Source organism: Tamandua tetradactyla, chromosome 18 (genome assembly GCF_023851605.1).
Source record: "Tamandua tetradactyla isolate mTamTet1 chromosome 18, mTamTet1.pri, whole genome shotgun sequence".
NCBI classification, from domain to species: domain Eukaryota; kingdom Metazoa; phylum Chordata; class Mammalia; order Pilosa; family Myrmecophagidae; genus Tamandua; species Tamandua tetradactyla.
In genome coordinates, this window is record NC_135344.1 from 67,094,376 (window position 1) to 67,120,678 (window position 26,303).

At 39.0% G+C, this 26,303-nt stretch overlaps 1 protein-coding gene and 1 pseudogene across 15 annotated transcripts in view; both read right to left on the reverse strand.

Moving 5' to 3' along the window:
* DLGAP1 (DLG associated protein 1) overlaps positions 1 to 26,303 on the reverse strand; it is a 1,070,811-nt gene that overhangs the window by 241,663 nt on the left and 802,845 nt on the right. The window lies entirely within an intron of this gene.
* LOC143662299 (RNA-binding protein 3 pseudogene) lies at positions 5,614 to 6,078 on the reverse strand (annotated as a pseudogene).

The following is a 26,303-nucleotide window of genomic DNA, read 5'->3' on the forward strand; positions in this document are numbered from 1 at the left end:
CTAACTTCAGTATAATCTGGGTTAAATTTATAATGTATGTTCAAGGAAGAAGCAATAAGAGGGTAATTTGGAGTAGCGGTATTAGGAAGAGCTTCAGAGAGAAGGCATTCCAGACTGGGGAATGAAGAGCGAGCCCCTGAAGACAGAAAGTGCAGGGCAGTCCAGGGATGATGTTGGGGTGCCTCAGGTCAGAGGTCTTACTGAAGTGTGCTGTAACTGCTGGTTAGGCTCCCCTATAAGACTGTGGGTTTCCTGAGGGCAGGAACCCTGTCAGCCATCATTGTATTCCCAAAGCCCCGCACACGCTCTGACACATCTTAGGTCTCCTTCAATATTTGTTGAAAACATGTGAGAGGGAAGGGAGGAAGGTCTGAAACTCATGAAGACACTGTGATAAGATGCCCAGTAAGATTTGGATGAGGACCTGGAAGGAAACCAGGCACCTTGGAAGGTGAAAACCAGACAGGCAGGGTGAACTTGGGAGAAGGGGGCAGCTGCTGGGGGTGGGAAGGGCTGAGGGAGGAAACTTAGAGGTTCATTCCTGGGTGACAGGAAGCAGGAGGGTATACAAGATGTTACAATTTATCCCACGATATGGTATATATATCTATCGTGGCCTTTCACTACCATATATAGAATATAATCGGGCCCGGGAGATCTGTTCTCTCTGGGAACAGTAAGGAAATAAACGTTCTTAGTCCTTAAGTTTGCCGAGTAGAATTTTAATTGTTGACTGGTTGGGGGATACAGTACACAGTACTTAAAGAATTGCTTCCAAAGAACCCTCTGCAAAAATTTTGGGGCCACGGCCTGTTTTTATCATCCCGGGAGGTCTGCGTGAGTACCCGGCGCCTACACATTCAGAAAAATCACCATCCAGAGCTGACCAACAAAAGGAAGTGGGTGGAAAGCTCCTTCGCAGGTTTTCTTCTGCTCTGGGGCTCCCAGGTCCATCAAAAACCCATTACGTATTACCCCAAAATGACTCCTGCAATTACCTTCACTTTAGCTTGTGTAGGGCCAAAAGGATCACTAAATCAATGAAAATAATCCACAGTGGTTTCACAGCAGACGGCTTGCTCTGGGGAAATGGGTTCTGGAATTAGATGCACTGGCTTGCTCCGGGTTGGCTCCCTGGCTCTGGGAGAGCCACATTTTCTTCTTCTTGAAAATAGAGACCACAATACCTATCTAACAGAGTTATGAGGACTTACTACATAATAAGCACTTAATACCACTTCACCCACTGAGGAGGGTTATGATACATTTTATATCCAGTAGTTCATCTTAGCATGGAAATAAACCCTTCTTATCATCAACTGCATGAATCTATCTTTAAAAGCAGTACTTAACCTTTCCTACTTCATTTCTTAGCAATCAAGCTACCAACAAATCTGGGTGCCAACATAGTAGAAATAAAAGTGCCACATTTTTGTCTTTCCTTGAGGAAGAACTCATAAATTATGATGCGTTTTAAGGATATTAAATAGTATAGCAGCATTTCAGGGAGCAACTATTATTACCATGGCTCAAAATACAAAAACAATACTATTTGAGACAATACTATTTGAAAAACAATACTATATAGAAGAACAAATTTTATTTGTTGATGGAAAGTAAAGTAATAATTTTTACTGCTATAGCAAATGCAAAACTGTAATAGCATTAAAAACTTGACATAGTATCATTGAGAATAAATTGCATTGGCATGATTAAGAAACCCAGAAAAGTAATTCCATGAGCAGTCAGATTGCTAAAAGACCACTGACATTAGCGTCTGTTTATGAGTCAGTAAGAAAAGAAATAATGTCACCACTATGGAAGACAAATCGCAAATTCAAATGTACTAGTTAGTAAAAGAGCCCACATTCTTTTACTTAGGAATGGACTGACTTAAGTGCTGCTTTAAGCTGAATACAGGCTGTTTCCACTTAAAAAATGTCAGGGCAGAGCAGATGAACTCTCACAGACGTAAATTGGCATAGATACATTGGAGCAGTTAAAGCTTGTGTAAAACTATTTTGATAGATTTTTCACTAAGCCATTCATATTCTGACTTCACTTTAGGAGAAAAAAAAGTTTCTAAAGACAGACTCCTAAACAATTGTTTTAAGGTTTGTTTTCTTCTAATCCCCATAGTCAAATGCTCTATGTCTAAACTGCTAGCATGCCAAAAGGTCACATAAAAGACATTTCTTCCATGTAATATGTTCAATTTATTTGAAAACAGCTATCATGCCCATCCTAAGCTTTCCCGTCTCCAGGATGACATGCCTCCTTTATCTATTCCCTTTATGTCAAGATTTCCATCTCTCCACAATCATGATGACTGTTTTCTACTGTCATTCCAATTTGTTAATTTCTCTTTTACAATACAGGACCCATACACAAACTGAATACTTTAAATATTGTCTGACAAGTGCAGAATATGGAAGAGCCATTATCTTCTATCGTCTGTATTCTTTAAAAAGACCTGCTGTGAATGTACTTTGAGAAAGCATTGTTTTCTTTTGTGTGTGTGTGTGTGTTTTTTTTTTTTTTTTGGCTTGAAATCATGTGATTAGCTTCTGTTAAGCTCACTTTGGACACTTCGGATCTTCTTCATATCAAATGATGATAAGTCATTCCAATTTTTGACCTTTTTCCTCTTATTAAATTGAAACCAAAGGCTAATCCTGCCTTCCTCATGGAATAGATGCAATATATCAGCTTTCCTGCTAGTTATATACCTCAGGAAATAAAATGACCAAAACAAAATTAACAAAATAAAAAATCAATAAGTGTTACAAGGACCCAAGCATTTAATTGTTCTGCTTACAATACCTTATTTAATTATCAACACCAGTCTTATCAGGTATTATTATCCCCATTTTACAGATGAGGAAATCGAGGCTGAGCAAGTTTATAAACTCAGAATCAAAAAGGAGTTCTAACTTCCGTAGTCTTAAACACCTTGAACTTTCTCATAAACATGTCATCCTTTCTTACAATTATTGACTGAATTGGGCAAATCAGTGATCTTCTAGATTGTCTCAGTTCATTTGATAAGACAGTCTTTTGTTGACAGGCTGAATACCCAACTATGTATGTCCTTATTACCCAGCCCATGTTTCTCTGTTTTTTTCAATTTTTTTCCTGCAAGCCTGTTGTGATCCATAGTTTAAATGCTATCTTAAATCCTGTTACATTTCTCTGATATATCTGCCTCCACCATCTCGAAGAGGCAAATATGGACAGCGTGGCATGATGCCTCATTAGTGAACCTACGCTGGCTCCCTGTTTCCGAAATCATCACAAACCATCTGTTTAAAAGTACATTCTAGAGTTTTTTCAGAGACTCACATTAGATTCACTATTTGCAATGTTTAGCTCTCTTTGGAAAACTGAGATGAAATTTAATTTTTTCTTGGTGCTTTTCTCCATTGATTCCTAAAATATTACCAACCAATTCCACAGTTATATCTGAGTTCAAAGAAACATAGAAATTGGAAAGGAAGAAATAAAGATAACATTTTTTTGAAGATAACATAATTGCTTGCAGAGAAAATCCCAAGGAATCTTCAAAAAAACCATCCTAGACCAAATTAGTGAATTCTGTAAAGTTGCAAGGTATAAAATCAACACACAAAAGTCAATTGTATTTTGTAAACTAGCAATGAATATATGGACACTGAAATTAAAAACATAGTACCATTTAAAATTCCTAAAAATTGAAATACCTAGGTGTAAACCTGACAAAATATGTCCAAGACTTATATGCTGAACACTACACAATGCTGATGAAAGAAATCAAAGATCCAAATAAATGAAGATTCATACTGGGTTCATGGATTGAAATTGTTATCAAATAGAAAGGCATGTTAAATGCAATTTCTATCAAAATCCCAGCAAGATTTTTGTAGACGTAGACAATATTATTTTAAAATTTATATGGAAAGGCAAGGGAACTAGAATAGCTGAAGCAATTTTGAAGAAGAACAAGAAGATAGGAAGAATCTTTACCTGAGTTCAAGGCTTATTAAATTGATACAATATCAAGACTGTATGGTTTTGGCAAAAGGATAGATGCAATGATCAATGGAAGAGAATGGAGTACCCAGAAACAGACCCATGTAAATGTGCCCAACTGATTTCTGGCAGAGGTTCAAAAGCAATCTAATGGAAGAAAGACAGCTTTTCCAAAAAGTGGTGCTAGAACAATTGAAAAGCCATAGGCAAAAAACAAAACAAAACAAAAACTTTGACCTAAGTCTCTTACCTTATACAGAAATAAACTCAAAAAGGATCACAGAATTAAATGTAAAACTTAAAACTATGAAATATTCAGATAAAAACTGGAAGAAATTGTGAGGATTCTGATCCAGGCAAAGATTTCTTAAATTTGACACCAAATGAACAGTCTATGAAAAGAAAACTTGGTAAGCTGACTTAATCAAAAGTAAAAAATGTTTCTCTGTGACCCAATTAAGAGGATAAAAAGATGAGTTGCAGACTATGAGAAAATATTTGAAAATCACACATTTGACAAAGGACTAGTATCTGGTATATACAAACTGTTGTCAAAACCCAACAGTGAAAAAAAAACAACAGTCCAATTAGCAAATGGGAATTAGACACTAAGAGACATTTCATTGAAGAGTATTTACAGATGGCTAAATAACATGCAAAAGAATATTCAACATCATCAGTCATTGGGGAAACATGAGTCAATTCTAGAATGAGGTAACGCTACATACTTATCAGAATGGCTAAAATAAAAAAAGTGACAGCAATGAATATTGGTTAGGACTCAGGAAATAGAAAATGGTATAGCCACTATGTAGTTTGACAGTTTCTTAAAAAACTAGATATGCAATTACTGTAAGCACTCCTGTAAATTTGCCTTAGGGAAATTAAATGTTTTGTTTGTTAACAAAGCCTTACAGACTGGTAGTATTAGTTTGTTAAGGCTGCTGGAAAGGTAATATACCAGAAACGGGTTTTTAAAAAAATATATTTATTTATTTATTGATACATATTATATATTCATATACTATGTAATCATCCAAAGTGTACAATCAGTGATGCACAATATCATCATATAGCTGTGCATTTATCATCACAATTGATTTAAAATTTTTTTGTGTGTGAAAAATGACACATATATGAAAAAGCAATAAATTTCAAAGCACATCACAACAATTAGTTATAGAACAGATTTCAGAGTTTGGCATGGGTTATAATTCTATATTTTTAGGTTTTTACTTCTAGCTGCTCTAAGATGGAGACTCAAAGAAATATCAATATAATGATGCAACAATCATTCATGTGTTAAATCCTACCTTCTCTGTAATGGGTTGGCTTTTTTTTTTTTTTTTTTTTTTCCAAATTCCATCTTTTTACCCAGCTCCATGAAGGATGAAACATCATATGGAACATAACAGAATATTTCTTTCTTCCAGTATTGAAAAGATGACACACAAATATTTTTAAGAAATTCTTCAATACAATCAGGGTAGTAGTCTCATAACATGGCATAAAAACACCTCTTAGTAATCATGCTTTTGACAGGATTTCTTGTCGGTATGTTCGGAAATTGATCCCTAACTACATTATAAGTGTATGTTCCTCATTTCAGTTGTCATAAATGTCTCTGTGATTCCCTCCAGAGCAGCGATCATAACCACCCTGGCTTCTACCACCATGGTTTTGGACCTTCCATATCTATGTCCATGTCCTCCAGGCCGACTGTCATACCAGCTGCTCCCATATCCCTGGGTCCCTACCACTTCTGGAGTAACTGCGACCACATCCATGGCCCACATAGGCACTTCCTCAGGTTCCCCGGGCTGACTTGCTCGTGTGGTGAACACAGATTGGCGGCCATGCAGGGACTCTCCATTCACAGCTTGCATGGCATCTGAGGTATGCTCTGGATGGGTGAAAGTCATGAACCCAAGACCCCGGGACAGCTGAGTCACCCTTGATGACAACCACGTCAGAGAGAGGTCCAAAGCTGCTGAAGTGGTTTTCTAATGCTTGCTCATCAGTGTTGAAGTTGAGCCCTACCACGAAAAGTTTCCCTTCTTCAGGTGACATGCCAGGAAATTCAAGTCCTGGAAACTGGAAAAGACACCCTGACCAACAGCAACGCTGAGAGGCAGAGAGAATGGGGTGGGTTGGCTTTTTTTTTTTTTTTTTTTTTTAACTTTTTTAAATTGTGAAATATAATATATATACAAAAAAAAAACCAATACATTTCCAAGTACATTTTAACAAGTAGTTATAGAACAGATTTTAAGGTTTGGTATGGGTTATAGCTCCATGATTTTTTGTTTTTTCTTCCAGCTACTCCAAGACACTGGAGAATAACAGAAATATCAACATAAAGATTCAGCAGTCATATTCATTTGCTAAATCCTATCTTCTCTGTCATACTCCTCCTTCTCTTTAGATAACTTATATACACAAAAGCAATACATTTTTAAATACATTGCAACAATTAGTCATAGAGCAGATATCAGAGTTTGGTATGGGTTACAATTCCACAATTTTAGATTTTTATTTCTAGCTGCTCTAAGGTACTGGAGGCTAAAAGAAATACTAGCAGAATGATTCAGCACTCATCCATTGATACAGATTGTCTCTGTATGACTCCACTATTACCTTTAATCTCTCTCCTACTGTCTAAGGGCAACTGAGCCATGCCCATTCTAACTTTTTTTCAGGCTGGCAGGTTGGTTTTTATAAAGGGAATTTATTAAGTTATACATTTACAGTTCTAATGCCATAAAAATGTCCCAAACTAAGGCACCCAGAGAAAAATAGATGGGTCTTGTCTCAAGAAAGGCTGATGGGTCCAGGACATTTCTGTCAGCCGGGAAGGCATGCACCTGGCATGTACTGGTCTTTCGGCTTCTTGTTTCAAACAGCTTCCCCGGGGGCATTTTCCTTCTGCATTGCCAAACGTCTGGGTCTTGTATGGCTCTGAAGCTTTTTCTAAAACGGTTCCCTCTTAAAGGACCCCAGCAAGTGACCCACCTTGAATGGCTGGAGACATGTCTTCATGGAAACCACCAACTCAAAAGGTCCCACCCACTATTTGGTGGGCCCTATCTCCATGGAAACAATCTAATCGAAGCTTCCACCCTACAAGGTTGAATCAGGATCAGAGGACATGGTTTTTCTGGGGGTACACAACACTTTCAAACCAGCACAGTGGTCATAGCAGCTGTATTTATAATAGCTGCAAATTGTAAAATCCTAGATGCCCTTCAATAGGTGAATGGTTACATAAACTGTGGTACTTTCATACCATGGAATACTACTCAGTAACAACACGGGTGTGACTTCAGAGAATGATACTGAGTGAAAAAAGTTAATTCCCAAAAGTTACATACTTTATGATTTCATTTTTAAAAAATTCTTGAAATGATACAATTATAGAAATAGGAAACAGATTAGTAGATGCTAAGTGTTAAGGAAGGATTGAAAATGGGGGGAAAGTGGAAGTGGCTGTAAAAAGGCATCATGAGAGATCCTTGTGGTCATGGAAAAGTTGGGTATCCTGACTGGCTCAAGGTCAACATGCTGCTTGTGAGATTCGCCTAGTTTTTAGAAGATGTTACCATTGGGACGTAACTGGGTGAAGAATACATGAAATCTTTGTATTATTTTAAAAAACTGCATGCGAATCTATAATTATCTTAAAAGAAGTTTAATTAAAGTTAACAATTCCACTCTTGGACAGGAATGGTTTCGATTCTAAAAAGAACCGTAGGATAATTTGGTTGATAACCCAGTCCAAAGCTGGACTTTGGAAAGGAGATCATACCTAAGGATTCAGAAGCAGGTTAATTTTCAATTTTCTTAACTTCTGCCAGGATGAAGTCAGGGTCTGTATGTGTGTGGCACATTTAAACAGACATGGTTAGGCACCACTGTGCATGAAGCCCGTAATTCTATTTTCTCAGGAGGTGGATCAGCGCTGTCATCAGTGGAGAGGAAGGGAAGTGAGAAGCCAAGGCAGGTGAGGTGGTTCTCCTTTGCTGAACTTGCATCCTGTCTTTGACTCTCTAGGAAAAGCAGGTAGTACCTAATGCAGACCCCTCTCTGGAGTAGGTCCAACCCAGCCCCCCTGCCCCCGCCAACCTTATCAACACATCCCTGGCTACAGCTCTTTATAATTAAGGTATGAAAAGACTGGAAGTGACCATTGGAAGAGGCATTTAAAATACAGTTCTGATACGTCACAGAACACACACGAATGCAGTGGTTATGTTTTACATCAGCTTTAGATGCAGAAATGCAACAATTCTGACACTTATACTTAGAGAAAATAACTATTAATTCATCTGAATAAAAAGTGGAAAAAAGGTTTTCCAGGAAATGAAGAACCATTAACTTCACAGATTCTGAATGGAAGGTATAATTGCCCACAACTGAAGGCAAAAACATATTTGAAAACATTTGAGAGCAAAATAGAAACATGCCCCACCACTCCATTATCATCAGAATCAAATAGTATTTAACTGACCACATGTATCCTGACAAAATCAATTATATACAAAGACAGGAATAATTAGTATTGCTGTCAGTCAAAAGTCTTCCCAGAAATGTGCTTAGGTGTTTGAAAAGATGACGTCTATGCACCTCTATTACCTTTGCCATGGTAAAGTACAGTAATTACCTATGTTTTGGGTGAGAGAGAATGGAAAGATAATATCTAAAATATTAATTAAGGATGATTTAATTTTTCTATAGAGAAGGACTGAACAATCATTTACTAACACATAAAATGGGATAAAAAAGCCTTTTGGTCAAAATATACTTTCTATACTGGTAGCAATATAATAGATTATATACATTTTGCTGTTGAAAATCCCAAGATTTTGAAAAGTACCGTGCAGGCAACGCGAGTGCAATGCAGCTAAGAGACGAACCACATTAAATAAACAAAGCTCCCCTTTCATAGGCTGCTGTCTAGAGAGCGAGGACTTGCTCTTTTCCTTCCCTCCCAACCCCTGAGGGCCCTTCCTCTCTGGGTCTTTCTTAATTCGCCTTTGCTTCTCCTCTAATGAAAAAGGCAGTTTTGTTCTGTCCTATTCATTTCTGTGCCCAAAGGAAGGATGGTGGGGAGACACTGGAAAGGAGCTCGGTGTTTCCAAGGAGACGCACGCCACCACAGCCTTGGTAGCAGGTGGAGAGTCAGTTCCAGGCAGCGCCTGCAGGGGGAAGCCGACACTGCGGGATGAGCAGGGGCGCACGAGTCCGGGCTGCGCGTCCCTTGTAGGGTATGGATTATACAAAGCTCCCAGTGAGAATGCCTTCAAGGAAATCCAGGGCAACTTGCAGGTATCAAGTTTATAAATGTTTGCCGTTGGTGACGTAATAAAAGAATCAAAGAATGTTAGGGACCTGGATTTCTGTGATCATCTTTTCGAAGGCTCTCATTTTACAGATAAGAAATTGTAGTTTAGAGAAGATCTGTGGTCTAACTAGCTAGTTAGTGGCAGAGCTGTCACTCCACTGACGTCTGTTAATAGCCTGCATCCTGGCCCTTTTAAAAAAAGTGACCAAGTGATCACTGCCCGCTTTCACTTAAAAGATAAATATCAATCGTTAAAAAAGTATTCCCCCCTTTCTGAGTTAGCATTTTTATGCTTTAAGTTTAAAATGGTTCAGTTCAATAAGGGAAAACAAGCACAATTTGAAATAAGATAAAACTATGAATATATTGCACTTTAATACAATTACAGGCTCTGATGGTAAAAGCAGTTAAAGATATATATATATACACACATATCTTTATATATATATATATAGTCTATATATATAGACTATATATATGTATATATATATATAGTTTAGCTGTATCTGCCTTTTGTTTTTAATATATCTAGGAACAAAGAGACTTTCTGGAGAATTACGTGTTCATGTGATCATTCTTGGAATTTTATTACTATTTTCTCCCCACTCTCATTTTTGAGTCCCCATCCAGAACAATTAAGTTAGACCCTCAGGGTATTTTTAAAAGCAAGCTACCATGTGGTCCTTGGAAAACCTGCCTTGGCATCATCTGGGAGTTTGGTAGAAATGCAGAATCATAGGACACATTTAAGATGTGCTACATCAGAATCTGCATTTCAAGAAGATTCTGAGGTGGCTCTGATATACATTGAAGTTTGAAAACATCAACTCTAAACCCTTGATAACTCCCTGGCAGAGGTTCAGCTCTCAGGCTCATTGTGTTGAACAGTGAGTGGTCCCTGGTCTCTACCTTGATTTTCCTGCCAGTTAATTAACTTTAAAATCTCCCATTTAAAAGAAAGGAAACTGTGCTTCAAAATCAGGGAAGAATAAGGGAGGGAAGTGGTTCTTAATGAGTTCCCTATATATTCCTATATGTGATTTTTTTTTTTAATGTGAGAAGATGCTATGTTGACATCACATAAGGAAGGTTTGAGTAGTTGTAACCTAAAACTTGTGGGAGCTGAAAAAGCTCTTGGTGAGTTCTATCGCCCAGTACATGACTCATTGATAATGAGTATGGCATCTTAATATGCATATAAACTCTGCCAGGCTCCCTTACAAAGTAAGGACACTTGATAATAAGCTAATATTGGCAGACACTTCATCTTCTATTTTTTTTTTGTTTCATTCCACCATCAAGTATACAATGGTGTCTTGAATATAGCAGGTGCTTACCTATTCTTGAGGACTCAGCAGCTAAATATTTACTGAGTATTCACTATGTACAAAGTACTGTCTTGGAACAAAACATTTTGCTAACTAAACAGTTCATATTTGATTACTGCTATCAATAATAAGGGTCTATGTGCAAGATTATCTTTGCATAAACTTTCCTGGTGACTCTAGTTCATGCAGACAATTCTATATACATTTTTACTTCATTTAGTTGCACAGTTGTCAGTTGGGGGGAGGGGGACAAATGACTTGCTAAATTATAGTGCTCTCAAACCTCAAGAATTCAGAATTTGTGGAATTAAACTCATGCTAAGTTGTTTGTTAATTCTATGTTAAGAAAATTTACTATGTAAATGTTCGTAAAGAGAATAAAGTTTACAAATACTATCAATGTTATAGACTGTGAGAAGTGGAGGGGGCTTTGGGGAATTATCTGCCCAGAGTTTTCCAAATAGACTGGAGTATTCCAGAAGCTCCTGCCCCTCCTTCAGCTGCCTGGTTCCAGTGGGGGAGGAGTCGAGTCAGCCCCAGAACTGGCGCAGTAGTCTCGGATTTGGGGCATCGCGTCCAGTGCCAGGATCCCTGTGGGCAATACTGAAAGGAATTGCCTCACTGTCCCGTTTTGAGTGTGTAGAAACTGAAGGTGCAGCATGGAATGAACACCGTTTTTAAATGCTTGTTTTAAACACAGGAATGATACGATATAATGACAGGACTTAACTATTAATTAATAGCTATTCTGTAATGAATATTTTAATGTTGAATTACAAATACTTTTATGATGAAGATCCGTGAAGAAATAAATGTGACTAGAACCACATCTGAGGAGCAGAGTTCAGCCAAAGGTGTTGGCAGGTCAGCTTATCCAAGGATATTTCTCTATATAAACCCTTTGAAGCCTGCAATCTAACACGGCATTAATGCAATTAGGCATTTTCGTCTTAAAAGTCTTGTGCCAAAAAAGTGAAAATTTCCTCTCAAGTGGTATACCTTAAATGAGAGCAATAGATTGATGTCTCAAATTGCCAAATCAAGGAGCTGAGAAAAAACAACAGAGTATAGCAACAAGCAAAATGCAGTATCTCTGAGTGCATATGTAACATCTATGAAAATGGGCTTATCTGGAGGAGTTTTTAAAACAGAAGCTGCTATGCTTGCCCTGTGAATTTGTCAAGGTTGATACAACCCTGAGATTGTTCATAAAAATATGGTAATTATATGTGCTGGAGAGAGGGAATGGGAGAGAGAGACCAACCGCCTTGTGGAGGCATTTTGTGACTCATCTCTTAAAATAAAAATCACCTGTCCATTTATAGTTATTAATTTGCCCTAAAGTTTCAGGTCTGAGTTAGAATTGCAAAAGATACTGGTTACTTAATTAGTATCAAAATTAAAGGCTCACAATTCTCAAGGCATTCAAATTCCTACTAAATCTCTCCCTCTACCAGGAAAGGGAACTTGCCTATCAAATGATACAGACAATGAGATAACCTTATCAGGTCCATGAAAACCCTTTAAGTCCAGAGTATTCATTTCAGGCGGAGACAAGGACGGGTGCAGGCTTGAACAGCTCTAGCTTCTAAAAAGGCACAGAGGGTGTTGGGGATTGAACTGTGTACACCAGAAATACGTGTTTTTAGTCTTAATCCATTCTGCGGGTGTAACCCACTGTAACTAGGACCTTTTGATAAGATTATTTCAGTTAAGATGTGGCCCAACTCAGTCAGGTTAGGCTTCAGTCCAGATTACCGGGTTCCTTTACAAGAAGAACGAAATTCAGGCATAAGGAGAGAAAGTCACACATTGCAGCCAGAAGCTGGATATTAGTGGAACCCAGAAGAAAAAGAAGAAGACACTCACATTTATTGCCAAATCACAGAAAAGTCAAGGACCAAGGATCCGCTGGCAGCCAGTCCCAAAATGCCACTACGGTCTCTGGGAGAAAGCATTGCTTTGCTGACATCGTAAGTTTGGACTTCTCCTAGCCCCTAGCCTCCAAACTAGGAGCCAGTAATTCTTGTTGTTAAGTCAACCCATTTTGCAGTAGTTTTTTTTTTTTTTTTTTTTAATCGCAATCAGGAAACTAGGATAGAAGACAACTTTCCTGGCTTTTAGGCCTTAGACTCTGGAGGAAACTGCTGCCTTAAGCTTCTACTCTAATCCTTGGTGCCCCCCTGCAGATTTCTAGGTCACTGTCTCAGATGCTGGATGATGCTCCTTCCCCTTTGTCCTATTCCCCTGTTTCTGGGTAATAGGCACAATTTGCCCAGTTTTTCAGAGGACCATGCTCATAACTGAATAATGGAGAAATTGGGGAGTTCCAATCATACTGAGTTTGGGGGCAGGCTGAGCTAGTTATTTATGCAATCCATTCAATCATTTACTCATTCAACACATACATTTAATACCTACTATGGACGAGGTACTGTGCTATGTGCTATGGAATAATACATCTAGGTGCTACTGGGAATAAATAAATCTAGTTTTCACTCTCATGGTGCTTATAATTTAGTGGGGGGAGTAACAGCAATTTCCAGGCATGGCAGGAGCAAAAGCCTGAGTACAAACAAACAAAAAGAAAAAAAAAACGATTAAAAAATTCAAAATTATGACATGTATTACAAAGGAAATGGGCAGGATGTTGAGATGAAAAAAAGAAGGGGAGTCTATAGATTTCTGATTTGAGCAACTGGGTAGATTCATGGCATTTGCTGGGCCAACTGGAGAAGGAGCTTTGGAATGGAGGAAAGAACAGGACTGAATACCCCAAATGGAGTATAGCTAGAATGGAGTGGACAAAAGAAGAGAAATGGAAGATGGAGTCAGAGAGAAAGTACAGATAATGCTGGTCTTGCTAGGACTGGTTGTACCTTCCACTGAGATGGGTAACTGTTAGAGGGAAACACACTCTGACTTACATTTTAACAGGATCCCTTGGTAGGCTTGGTAGAGAACACATTGTAGGGAGTGGTGAGTGGAACTGGGGAGGCTGGTCTGAAAGTGACTATGGCCATTTAGGAAGAAATGATAGTGGCCAGTACTATGGTGGTAGCAGACGAGGTGCTGAGAGTGCCCTGATTCTGGATATATTTTGAAGGTAGAACCAATGGATTTGTTAATGAATTAGTTATGGAGTGTGAGAAAAAAAGGAGTCAAGGATAGCTTCAGGACCTTTAGCCTGAACAACTGGAGAGATGTGGAGGCTATTAAATAACATGGGAGGACTAGAGGAGGAGCAGGTTGTGGGGAAAGGAAAAGAGTTTTAGTTCTGATCTCACAAGCATGTCAAAATAGAGACGTGGAGGTATCAGTCGGAGGTATCAGTAGAGGGTTCAGAAGAAAAGTCAAAGCTAAAGATGAACATTTTGGTGCCTACAGCATAGATGGTATTTAAAACTGTGGCAGAAATTGAGAACACCATGGGAGTGGGACCCAGTCTGGAGGCATTCAAATGTGAAGAGGTTGGAAAGATGAGAAGCACCACAAATGAGATGGGTAAAAGTCTCTGGTAAGGGAGGAGGAAAGCCAGGAGAGTATGATACCTGTGAGCCAGGGGGAGAAATGGTTTCAAGAACCTGGAACAGTGAGCCAGATGCTGCTGAGAGGTCAAGGATGAAGACTGGGAGTTTACTATAGACTTAGCAAATCACGGGTCACTGAAGACCTCAGCAAGGGCTACTACAGAGCATGGTGAGAGCCCATCCTGATTGGCACGTGTTCACAGGAGATCGAGAAGTGAGTTTAAAATGCCCTTTTGAGCCCTTGGCTATAAAGTGACATGAAGAAATGTGGCAAGAGAGAGAAATGTAGTCAAGAGAGAGGGACAATTTGGATGGGTTGGTGGGTATCAAGAAAGTTCAGTTGGAGCATGCTAGGTATGTGACACCTATTAGATTTTCCAGAAGGCTTCCCAAGGAAGAAGGTATATAGAAGATTGAAGCTTAGAGGAAAAGTCATCAGCACACACCTTTTTTTTTTTTGGGGGGGGGGGGGTCCAGGAAGCACACATGGTATTTAAAAGTTGTTTTTTCAAAGGAATATTCCCTTGCTTTAATAAGTGATAAAATGAAAGTCCAAAGGGTAGAATCCTTTGCTTCTACTTCCCAGGTCAGTGCTTTTCTGTTACATGATGTTCCCTCTCAAATTTTTGGTGATCATAGAAAAATCTTGTCTATTCATTACCTATAAGTCAGATACAAATCTTTGTACAAATTTGATTTCTTTTCTGCCATTTGCAATCATACTAGCTAGCAGAGAACAACATAGAGGAAACCTAACTTGACCTCTACATTTGACTGAGGGGTGGCAGAATCAATGATGTCTACCACTGTATTGTGAGAGGGTGTCAAATGTAGCCAAGTGACCTGGATGTTTATTCTTTTTCTAAGGTTATTTATTATTTATTTAATATATACTTGTTCTAGTCTGCCAGAGCTGCTGTAATGCAACACACCAGAGATGGACTGACTTTTAATAAGAGGGGATTTACTTAGTTAAAAATTCGTAGTTCTTCAGAGGAAGGGCAGCTAACTTTCAACTGAGGTTCTTTCTTACATGGGATGGCATAGGGTGATCTCTGCTGGCCTTCTCTCCAGGCCTCTGGGTTCCAATAACTTTCCCCGGGGTGATTCCTTTCTGCATCTCCAAAGGCCTGGGCTGAGCTGCGAGTGCTGAGCTGCTTGGGCTGTGCTACGTTGAGTACACCCAATTAAATCAAACATCATTCACTGCAGCAGGCACACCTCCTAGCCGACTGCAGACATAATCAGCGACAGATGAGCTTCACATGCCATTGGCTCATGTCCACAGCAATAGAAGTAGGCACCTTCACCTGCCAAGTTGACATCTGAACCTAACTACCACACTACTTCAGGTGTGCTCAAAATCCTTAATGAGGAAAGCAGCGTATTGTAGGACATATTTAAAAGATGTGCTGATGTGATTTCTGTCCATTAAAATTTTCTGAAGTTAGCTGGATATTGCTGTGATTGTTTATCCATCTTGGATGTAACCAAGGCAGGACTGTGTTTCCAGCTATAGGATGTTCTAAAGTGGAGACCCAACTTTAAAGTGAGAGTGGTTTGGATCTGGGGTTAGACTGGGAGATAACCTTTGCATTTAAAAAACAGAATAATCCATCCTAAGTTATTTACACTCTTAATGAAGCAGAAAACTAGTGAAATCCAAGTAAGAATTAGTAGGGGTAGGTATGATGCATAGTGATAATTTTGCTGAATATTTAAAAATTATTTGTGGGGCATGCGATGGACAGATTCACAGCCTCCTTTAGCAGAGATATTCACAAACTCAAAGAACTCTAAGAACAAGCACACCATCTTACAGCAAGGGTCCTCACATCTGGTTGTATCACTTGGGAAGCTGTTACATTTTAGTGACACCCAGACCCTACCTACCCCAGACCAACCAAATCAAAACCCCTGTGATGTGCCTGGACACGTGTATCTATAAAATATCTTCAGATTATGTTAATTGCATTCAGGATTGAGACAATCAACTTCCAGGTTCTCCCCTGGAAATAAGAAAACTAGCTGAAATAATCAGAAGTAGATCTTATGAATATAGAAAGGGTAAGACAGTTTGGTGAGAAATTGAGGTCACTCTGTGTCTCTGTCCTTGATGGCCAAACTAACTGATGATGGAACCTAGATTAGTGACCCAGATTTAGCAGTACTTTTTCTCTCTCTGTCATACTAGCCAACCGTGTTATTTGTTCACGCAACAAAAATGTATTGACTAACAGCATGTGCTAGCTTATAATATAGAAAGAAATCTTTGGCCTATTAAGGCTACAGTCATTAGAGGAGACAGACAAATAAACAGACAGACAAAATATTGGGTGATAAATCCTGGGATAAAGATTTCAACTATGAATTATTAAACCAGGTTTCGAGTACAATCCCAACTTGACTATTTGATGATTCCAGTCATCCCTGTTTGCTTTTGGAGAAGATGACAGTTGATCTCCCAGAGCTGAGGGCTAGAACAAGTAGAACAAGTTCTTATGTAACTTAACACATAGACTTTCTTGAATAATCTGTTGCTCCACTGATAAAAATCTAGCCAAGTTCATTTCTAATTGATTGCTAAATGCTAATTGTTTTTTAACTGACTTGATATGCTATAGATTGGAGCTTATATTCTACTCTGTTCAGGGGCACCAAAGACTGATGCTACACTCAAGTAGATTATAAAGGGAAGTAGATGCAGACTTTCTGCTAATATTTCTGTGTAGCCTGACTGCCAGATGTTAGAAGCTATAAATTGCCAAGTTAAAAAGTAACAGAATGAACCCAAATATATTTTTCTGTTAATAAAAATTCAAGCTGCGAAATAAGACTTTGCCTAGTCTCCTACCCCCAAATTAGGTTATTCACTTTCCCATCATCTCCCAGCAGCTGCCACCCCGACTTCAGCCTCCTACTTATTAGAAATAATTTTTAGCAGCTGTCTGGGTAAGTGCTGCAACAATTGCCGACTTCTCGGCTTTGGCAGTATTCATAAGCTCAGAGTCAAAAATTCCCTCTTGGGGAGTGCTAGAATACAGAAGCTCCGATTCCCTGCTTAAGACTTGCAAAGCCTGGGAAATAGCCCAAGTCTGCCAGGTCTCAAAAGCCTCATCACCCGCCCCCCTCCCCACTTGGTGATAAAGCCATTCAAGAAAAATAAGCAGTGGTCAGTGATAAAAGGATCTGTAGTAACAGGGGATTCCTATCAGCAAGAATTTTAAGAAGCCATTTGTGGTTTGGTGATCAGCTGGAATGCCATGGTCAGCAATGTTGGTGATGCCCTTTAAAAAAAAAAATTTTCATTGAGAAATCTTCAGATAGTCCATCTACAGTATATAATCAATGGCTCACAATATCGCACATAGCTGTATTCACCACCACGATCATTTTTAGAACATTTGCATCGCTCCAGAAAAAGAAATAAAAAGAAAAGCTCACACATCCAATACCCCTTATCCCTTTTTCTCATTGACCATTAGTATTGCAATCTACTCAATTTTTTTTACCTTTTATTACCCCTCCAACTATTTATCTATATATTTATTTTTCCTTATTATTATTTTTTTTACTCATCTGTCCATATCCTGGATAAAAGAAGCATCAGACACAAGGTCAGGATGGGTCTTAAGCCTATTACTGGAGTTCTTTAATAGCGGAATGAAATTCAGGCTGATCGAGAAGGCCACAGAGAGAGCAGCGACAACCTGGAAGAAAAGGGAAGGGCCAGAAGAGGCTACTATGTGTACTGCCACGTGACAGGTGATACCCTTTTTTAAAAAAAAATATTTTTATTGAGAAATCTTCACATGTATACAGTCCATACATGGCATACAATCAATGGCTCACAATATCATCACATAGTTGTGTAATTCATCACCATGATCATTTTTAGAAGATTTGCATCACTCTGGAAAAAGAAATAAAAAGGCAAAAGAAAAAAAAAAACTCATACATCCCATATCTCTCCTTCTCATTGATCACTAGTATTTCAATCTACGTATTTTCTTTTTACTCATTATTGTCCCTTATTATTTATTTATTTTTATCCTTATTTTTTACTCATCTGTCCATACCCTGGGTAAAAGGAGCATCAGACACAAGATTTTCACAATCACACGGTCACACTGTAAAAGCTATATAGTTATACAATTGTCTTCAAGAATCAAGGCTACTGGAACACAGCTCAGCAGTTTCAGGTACTTCCCTCCAGCCACTCCAAAACACCATAAACTTAAAAGGTGATATCTACTTAGAGCATAAGAATAACCTTCAGAATAACCTCTCAACTGTATTTGAAATCTCTCAGCCACTGAAACATTATTTTGTCTCATTTCTCTTTTCCCCCTTTTGGTCAAGAAGGCTTCCTCAATCCCATGATGCTGGATCCCAGCTCATCCTGGGAGTCCTGTCCAACACTGCCAGGGAGATTGACACTCATGGGAGTCATGTCCCGTGAAGTGAGGAGGGCAGTGAGTTCACCTGCCAAGTTGACTTAGAGAGCAAAAAAAGAGGTTCTCTGGGGGTGACTCTTAGGCATAATTATAAGTAGGCTTAGCTTCTCCTTTGCAGGAATAAATTTCATAAGGGCAGGGCGCAAGATCAAGGGCTCAGCCTATTGAATTAGTTGTCCCCACTGCTTGCAAGAAAATAAGGAATTCTCTAGATGGGGAAGTTGAAAATTTCCTTCTTTCTCCCTAGTTCCCCAAGGGGACTTGGCAAATACTTTTTTATTCTCTGACCAAATTACTCTGGGAAACACAGAGGCATCACACTACAAACCAACAAGATCTCATGTCCTATTCAAGATTCCATGTAACTACAGAGTTCAAATAAACTGATCATACAAGTTAAATTACATAACGTGCTACCCAAAATATAAATCTTGCACCAAATAAACACCCCTTCCTTTGGTCTCACACAGAAGTTGAAGTTTTAAAATATGGACCATATCATGCTTTACCCTGCATTCTGATTTACCTTAGTCCTATCTAGATCAGCTTCATTCATATCTCTAGTTGAAGTCTGAGTTGATGCCTTTTTAAAGTTCCTTTAGAGGAGTCTGTTTTCTTTGAAGGGTTCCATTTCAGAGGGCTAGATCTATGCAATGGGAAGGAGACAGACTCAGCTGGCTAGGAGAGCCTGGCTTGCTGACTGCTGCTGAGAGGCTCGCCATTAGAGGGGGTGCCTCGTGACCTATAGAACTGGCAGTGGGGCCAATCCTTCCATTCTTCCTACTTCCAACTCCTTTAAAATAGTTATTAAAAAAAAAGGAAATATAATCTATGTGCAAAAAGAGAACATAAGCTGTAAGTGCACAGCTTGATGAATTGTCACAAAGTAAACATACCTATGGGACTGACATTCAGTCGAGAAAGAAAACATTTCTAGTATCCCAGGGAATCCCTTCAAGTACCACCCCTCCATCCTGCCCAGCAGTAACCACAGTCCTGGCTTCTAACACCAAAGATTTTTCTGGGCGGTTTTTGAGCTTTATATAAGTGAAACCATAAAATATTTCTTTTGTGTCTGGGTCTTTTCACGCAACACTATGTTTATGAGAATCAGCCAGGTTTTATTAGTGTAGCTATAGTTCATTTCTTGGGGTATTTTGATGAATGCCTATACCATAATTTATTTATCCATTCTACAGTCAGTGGGCATTTTGGCCATTTCCAAATTTGGGCTATTAAAAGTAATACTGCTTTAAAACACTGAATGAAGCTGCATGTGAGAATGATAGGAGGGCTGGGGACATACTGAAATCAGAAAGAAAGATAGATGTTAAAGATTGAGATGGTATAATCTAGGAATGCCTAGAGTGTATAATAATAGCGAAATGTACAAGGTACAATTTTAAAAATGTTTTTGCATGAGGAAGAACAAAGGAATGTCATTATTGCAGGGTACTGAAAATAGATGGTAATTAATATTTTAAAATGTCACTGTGTGAGACTAAAGCAAAAAATGTTTGTTACAAAATTTATATTTTGACTAGTGCATTTCCTAATATAACTTATGTAGATAGTTTGATTGAATGCCATAAGTACTTGGAATCTCAGGTAGGGACATGAGATTTTGCTGGTTTGTCCAGAGTGATGCCCCAATGAATCCCAGAGTGATTCGATCAGTGAGTGGAAAAGTATCTGCAAAGTCCCCTTCGGGGGCTGGTGAGAACGGGGAGAAATGAAAGCAAGGGGTAAGGGGTATGGTAGGTGTAATCTTTTTTTTTTTCTTTCCTGTGTTTGTTTTATTTCTTTTTCTATTGTCTTTTTATTTCTTTTTCTGAATTAATGCAAATGTTCTAAGAAATGATGAATATGCAACTAAGTGATGATATTGTGAATTACTGATTACGTATGTTGTTTTATTTTTTCTTATTTTTAATTAATAAATAAATTAAACAAACAAAAACAACAACAAAAAATAATACTGCCATGAACCTTTTGTCTGTCTGTTGGTACACATGTGTATGCATTTCTGTTGGTATAGACCTAAAAGTCAAATTGCTGGCTCAGGTGGTGCCATTTGTTGAGAGAGACAATCCATCTGTGGGTTTCAAACATCCTTGCATGGTCTTCCTGAGTGTGCCGAACTTCAAGCCATATCAATCTCCTGACACCCAAGCAGTCACCGCAGATGGTCATGTCGAAACAAAGTAGGCCAAGGCAGCCAGCGTGACTCCTGCTTGGGGGAAGGGGACTGGTTTGTTTACCGCCGGCTACAAAAGGTGCGGTGCCCTTGGCTCTATGTCTTCCAGCTGCAGCACACCCTCACCCCCACCCCGCTGTATAGGCAGCTTCCACCTGGGCCCAGCAGGTCACCCTGTGGGTTTGAGAAGCACACTGTGCTCCTGTTCCTGCTGTTTGCTGTGTTGACAGTAATAAGCTGTTGTGCTCTGATTTAGTGTCTCCTCGTCTACTTCTGGCAGCTACGGCGCTATGGTAAGTCACCTTACTTGTCGACCCAGGCATCATCTTTGGGATCTTATTATTCCTTGCTTCCCTCTGTGAGGCTGGGGCTCTTCCTTGGCAGTGTTGACTCACCTTTAGTAGGTGAGGCTGAATGGTTTTCCAAAGTGGTCCATGAGTCTTTGCGCTGTTCTCCTCATTCAACTTTTGCAGAAATTTCTGTAACTAATATTTCATTGCCTATTATGGGCATAATATATTCACATTACCAAAGAGGATGATTCTTACAACAATTCTATGAGATTGACATTACGTTATAGATTAGGGCAATGAAGGCAGAGGGGTACATGTAATTTTACAACTATAATAATAATAGTTACCATGACCTATAAAATAGTTTTCTGTTACATAGCAGATCTTATGATTGGTGATTTATATGCAAATTATTCCATTACAATTCGATAAGTATTATCATAGACTATTGAACCATTGGATCAATAACTGTTGCTCTTTAAGACTAACCTGTCCACAATCAAACAGTACAGTAACTAAGATTTAAATCCAGGTGTGTGACTAGCCCCAAAGCCCAGAGCCTGCCTTTTCTTTTTTCTTTTTTTTTAAATTTATTTATTAATTAAAAAAATAAAGAAACAAAATAAAACAACATACATAATCAGTAATTCACAATATCATCACTTAGTTGCATATTCATCATTTCTTAGAATATTTGCATTAATTCAGAAAAAGAAATAAAAAGATAATAGAAAAAGAAATAAAATGAACACAGGAAAGAAATAAAAAAGATTATACCTACCCTACCCCTTACCCCTCGCTTTCATTGATCACTAGCATTTCAAACTAAGTTTATTTTAGCATTTGTTCCCACTATTATTTATTTTTATTCCATGTGTTCTACTCCTTTGTTGACAAGGTAGATAAAAGGAGCATCAGACACAAGGTTTTCACAATCACACAGTCACACTGTGACAGCTGTATCATTATTCAATCATCCTCAAGAAACATGGCTACTGGAACACGGCTCTACATTTTCACGCAGTTCTCTCCAGCCTCTCCATTACATCTTGAATAACAAGATGATATCTATTTGATGCATAAGAATAACCCCCAGGATAACCTCTCGACTCTGTTTGGAATCTCTGAGCCACTGACACTTTGTCTCATTTCCCTCTTCCCCCTTTTGGTTGAGAAGGTTTTCTCAATCCCCTGATGATAAGTCTCAGCTCATTCTAGGGTTTTTCTCAATCCCTTGATGCTGAGTCTCTGTTCATTCCAAGATCTCTGTCCCACGTTGCTTGGAAGGTCCATACCCCTGGGAGTCATGTCCCACGTAGAGATGGGTAGGGTGGTGAGACTGCTCACTGTGTTGGCTGGAGAGAGGGGCCACATCTAAGCAACAAAAGAGGCTCTCTTGGGGGTGACTCTTTTAAGTAGACTTGACCTATGCTTTGCAGGGTTAAGTTTCATATGAACAAACCCCAAGACTGGGGGCTCTGCCTATAGCTTTCGTTGTCCACACTGCTTGTGAGAATATCAAGAATTCAACTTGGGGAAGTTGAGTTTTCCCCTGTTTTCACCATTCCCCGAAAGGGACTTTGCAAATACTTTTCCACTCACTGATCAAATCACTCTGGGATTCATCATGGCATCACCTGGACAAACCAACAAAATCTCATGTCCTATACAAAGTTCCATGTACTTAAGGTGTTCGTTCAATCAACTATCTACATAAGTTATATTAGGAGATGCACTAGTCAAAGAATAGATTTGTACCAAATAAACATTTTTTTGCTTTAGTCTCACACATTAGTTGAAATTTTAAAATATTAAGTACCATCTATTTTCAGCACACTGCAGTAATGACATTCTTTTGTTCTTTCTCATGCAAAAACATTTTTCAAATTTGTACCTTTAGTCACTATCATTATACACTCCAGGCATCCTAGATTACACCATCTCAATCTTTATCGTCTATCTTTCTTTGTGATGTCATTTATGCCCCAGCCCTCCTCCCTCTATCATTCTCATATGCAGCTTCATTCAGTGTTTTAACATAATTGTACTACAGTTAGGTAATATTGTGCTATCCATTTCTGAGTTCAGTTCTGTTGCACAATCTGTATCCCTTCAGCTCCAATTACCCAATATCTCACCCTATTTCTATCTCCTGATGGTCTCTGTTACCAAGGAAATATTCCAAGTTTATTCACTAATGTCAGTTCATATCAGTGAGACCATACAGTAGTTGTCCTTTTGTTTCTGGCTAATCACACTTAGCATAATGTCCTTAAGGTCCATTCATGTTGTTACATACTTCACAACTTCATTCTGTCTTACAGCTGCATAATATTCCATCTTATGTAAATGTTACAGTTTGTTTAGCCAACTCTCTGTTGATGGACATTTTGGCTGTTTCCATCTCTTGGTAATTGTTAATAATGCTGCTATAAACATTGGTGTATAAATGTCCATTTGTGTCCTTGGCCTCGTGTCCTTTGAGTAGAGACAGCATATAGATGGGTCCTGTTTTTTAATCCATTCTGCCAGACTATGTCTTTTGATTGGAGAGTTTAATCCATTAACATTCAGTGTTATTACTGCATGGGTAGTACTTTCTTCTACTATTTTGCCTTCTGGATTTTATATGTCATATCTAGTTTTCCTTCTTTTTACCTTTACTCATAGTCTTCCTTTCTACACTCTTCTCCACACCTCTCTCTTCTGTCTTCGTATCTGTGTCTAGTGTTCCCTTCAGTATTTCTTGCAGAGCTGGTCTCTTGCTCACAAATTCTCTCAGTGATATTTTTGTCTGAAAATGTTTTAATTTCTCCCTCATTTTTGAAGGACAATTTTGCTGGATATAGAATTCTTGGTTGGCAGTTTTTCTCTTTTAATAATTTAAATATATTATCCCACTGTCTTCTCGCCTCCATGGTTTCTGCTGAGAGATCTGCGCATAGTCTTATTGGGCTTCCCTTGTATGTGATGGATTGCTTTTCTCTTGCTGCTTTCAAGATCCTCTCTTTCTCTTTGACCTCTGACATTCTGATTATTAAATGTCTTGGAGTATGTCTATTTGGATATATTCTCTTTGGGGTACGCTGCACTTCTTGGATCTGTAATTTTAAGTCTTTCATAAGAGAGTTGGGAGATTTTCAGTGATAATTTCCTCCATTAGTTTTTCTCCTCCTTTTCCCTTCTCTTCTCCTTCTGGGACACCCACAACACGTATATTCATGTGCTTCATATTGTCTTTCAATTCCCTGAGTCCCTGCTCATATTTTTCCATTTTTTTCCCTATATTTTCTTTTTCTTGCTGGATTTCAGATGTTCCATCCTTCAGTTCAGAAATCCTATGTTCTGTCTCTCGAAATCTACCATTGTAGGTTTCCATTGTTTTTTTCATCTCTTCTACTCTGTCTTTCATTCCCATAAGTTCTGTGATTTGTGTTTTCAGACTTTCAGTTTCTTGTTTTTGTTCTTTCCTTGCCTTCTTTATATCCTCCCTCAATTCATTGATTTGGTTTTTGATGAGGTTTTCCATGTCTGTTCGTACATTCTGAATTAATTGTTTCAGCTCCTGTATGTCATTTAAATTGTTGGCTTGTTCCATTGACTGGGCCGTATCTTCAATTTTCCTAATGTGATTTGTTATTTTTTGCTGGCGTCTAGGCATTTCATTACCTTAATTATTCTGGAGACTGCTTTCACTTCTTTTATCTAGGGTTTTCTTGCTGGATGAATTTGTTGTCTATCTCTTCTTTGACATTCCGTTCAGCTTTATCTGGACCTTCAGCCGTTCAGCTTTATCTGGACCTTCAGCTTAAGTTTTGTTTAACAGAGGAGACTTTTTCAGTTCTTGTTTTCTTGTTTCTTGCCCTGCTTGTGTGGTGCCTTTCCCTCACACACACTTAGGTGGGTCTACTTAGATATTATATACCCCAGCCAGATTTTCCCAGACCAAACTGGCCTCCTATCAGGAGGAAAGAGTCACCTGTGTCGGTTTTCCCTAAGGGTGAGACCCAGCAGGTTGAAAGACTTTCCTGTGAGGTCTCAGGACTCTGTTTTTCTTATCCTGCGCAGTATATGGCGCTTGTCTGACTGCAGGTCCCACCAGCATAAGATGATGCAGTACCTTTAACTTTGGCAGACTCTCCCTGCTGGGGTCGTGGTGGAGACAGAGGAGAGGTTGTAGGCTGGTTTTAATGGCTTCAAATTACCAAGTCCTGGTGTCTGAATTCCTTGATGGAGGGATTCCACCTGGGTTGGGCTTCACCCCTCCCCTGGGGAAGGTACAGGCTCCAGATAAGCCCCCAAAAGAGCTCACTTCTGCCTATGCCTGGGGCAGTTGAAGCCTGAAAAGTCCTGCCGCTGTATCCAGAGGCAGTCAAGCCTTTGTAGATACACAGCCACAAAAATCTCTGTTTCCTTCTTTTTTTCCCCCCCTTTTTCTGTCAGTCCTGCCCCGTTGGTGCCGGGACAAAAATGAGCAATCTCCACTTTGATCAGGTTCAACTAAGCTGGGGGCCTATTTTTAGTAGTCAGAATTTGTTAAATAGTTCCACAGTTGGCGTTTGATTGTGCCCAGTCCCTGTTGCTGGTAAAGTCCTTTCCTTTCCCCTCTGGGAAGCGGCCTGTGGGGGAGGGGCGCTGGCCGCCACAGCTTTGGGAACCCATGGTTCTGGGGGGTGCTCGCAGCTGGTCCAGCTGGTCCAGACTGGGGTACGCTGTGTGTTTGGTCACTATTGTGGCTCCGGGAGCTGTTCTGTACTGTTTCTGGTTATTTAGTAGTTGTTCTGGAGGACGAACTAAAATGTGCACATTGTTAAGTTGCCATCTTGACCCGGAAGTCCACACTACAGATTTTTGAATGTTGATCTTGTAACCTGCCACTTTGCTGTACTCGTTTATTAGCTCTAGTAGTTTTGCTGTGGATTTTTCAGGGTTTTGACATATAGTATCATATCATCTGCAAACAGTGATAGTTTTACTTCTTCCTTTCCAATTTTGATGCCTTGTATTTCTTTTTCTTGTCTAATTGCTCTGGCTAGAACTTCCAACACAATGTTGAATAACAGTGTCTTGTTCCTGATCTTAGGGGGAAAGTTTTCAGTTTTTCCCCATTGAGTATGATATTAGCTGTGGGTTTTTCATATATTCCCTT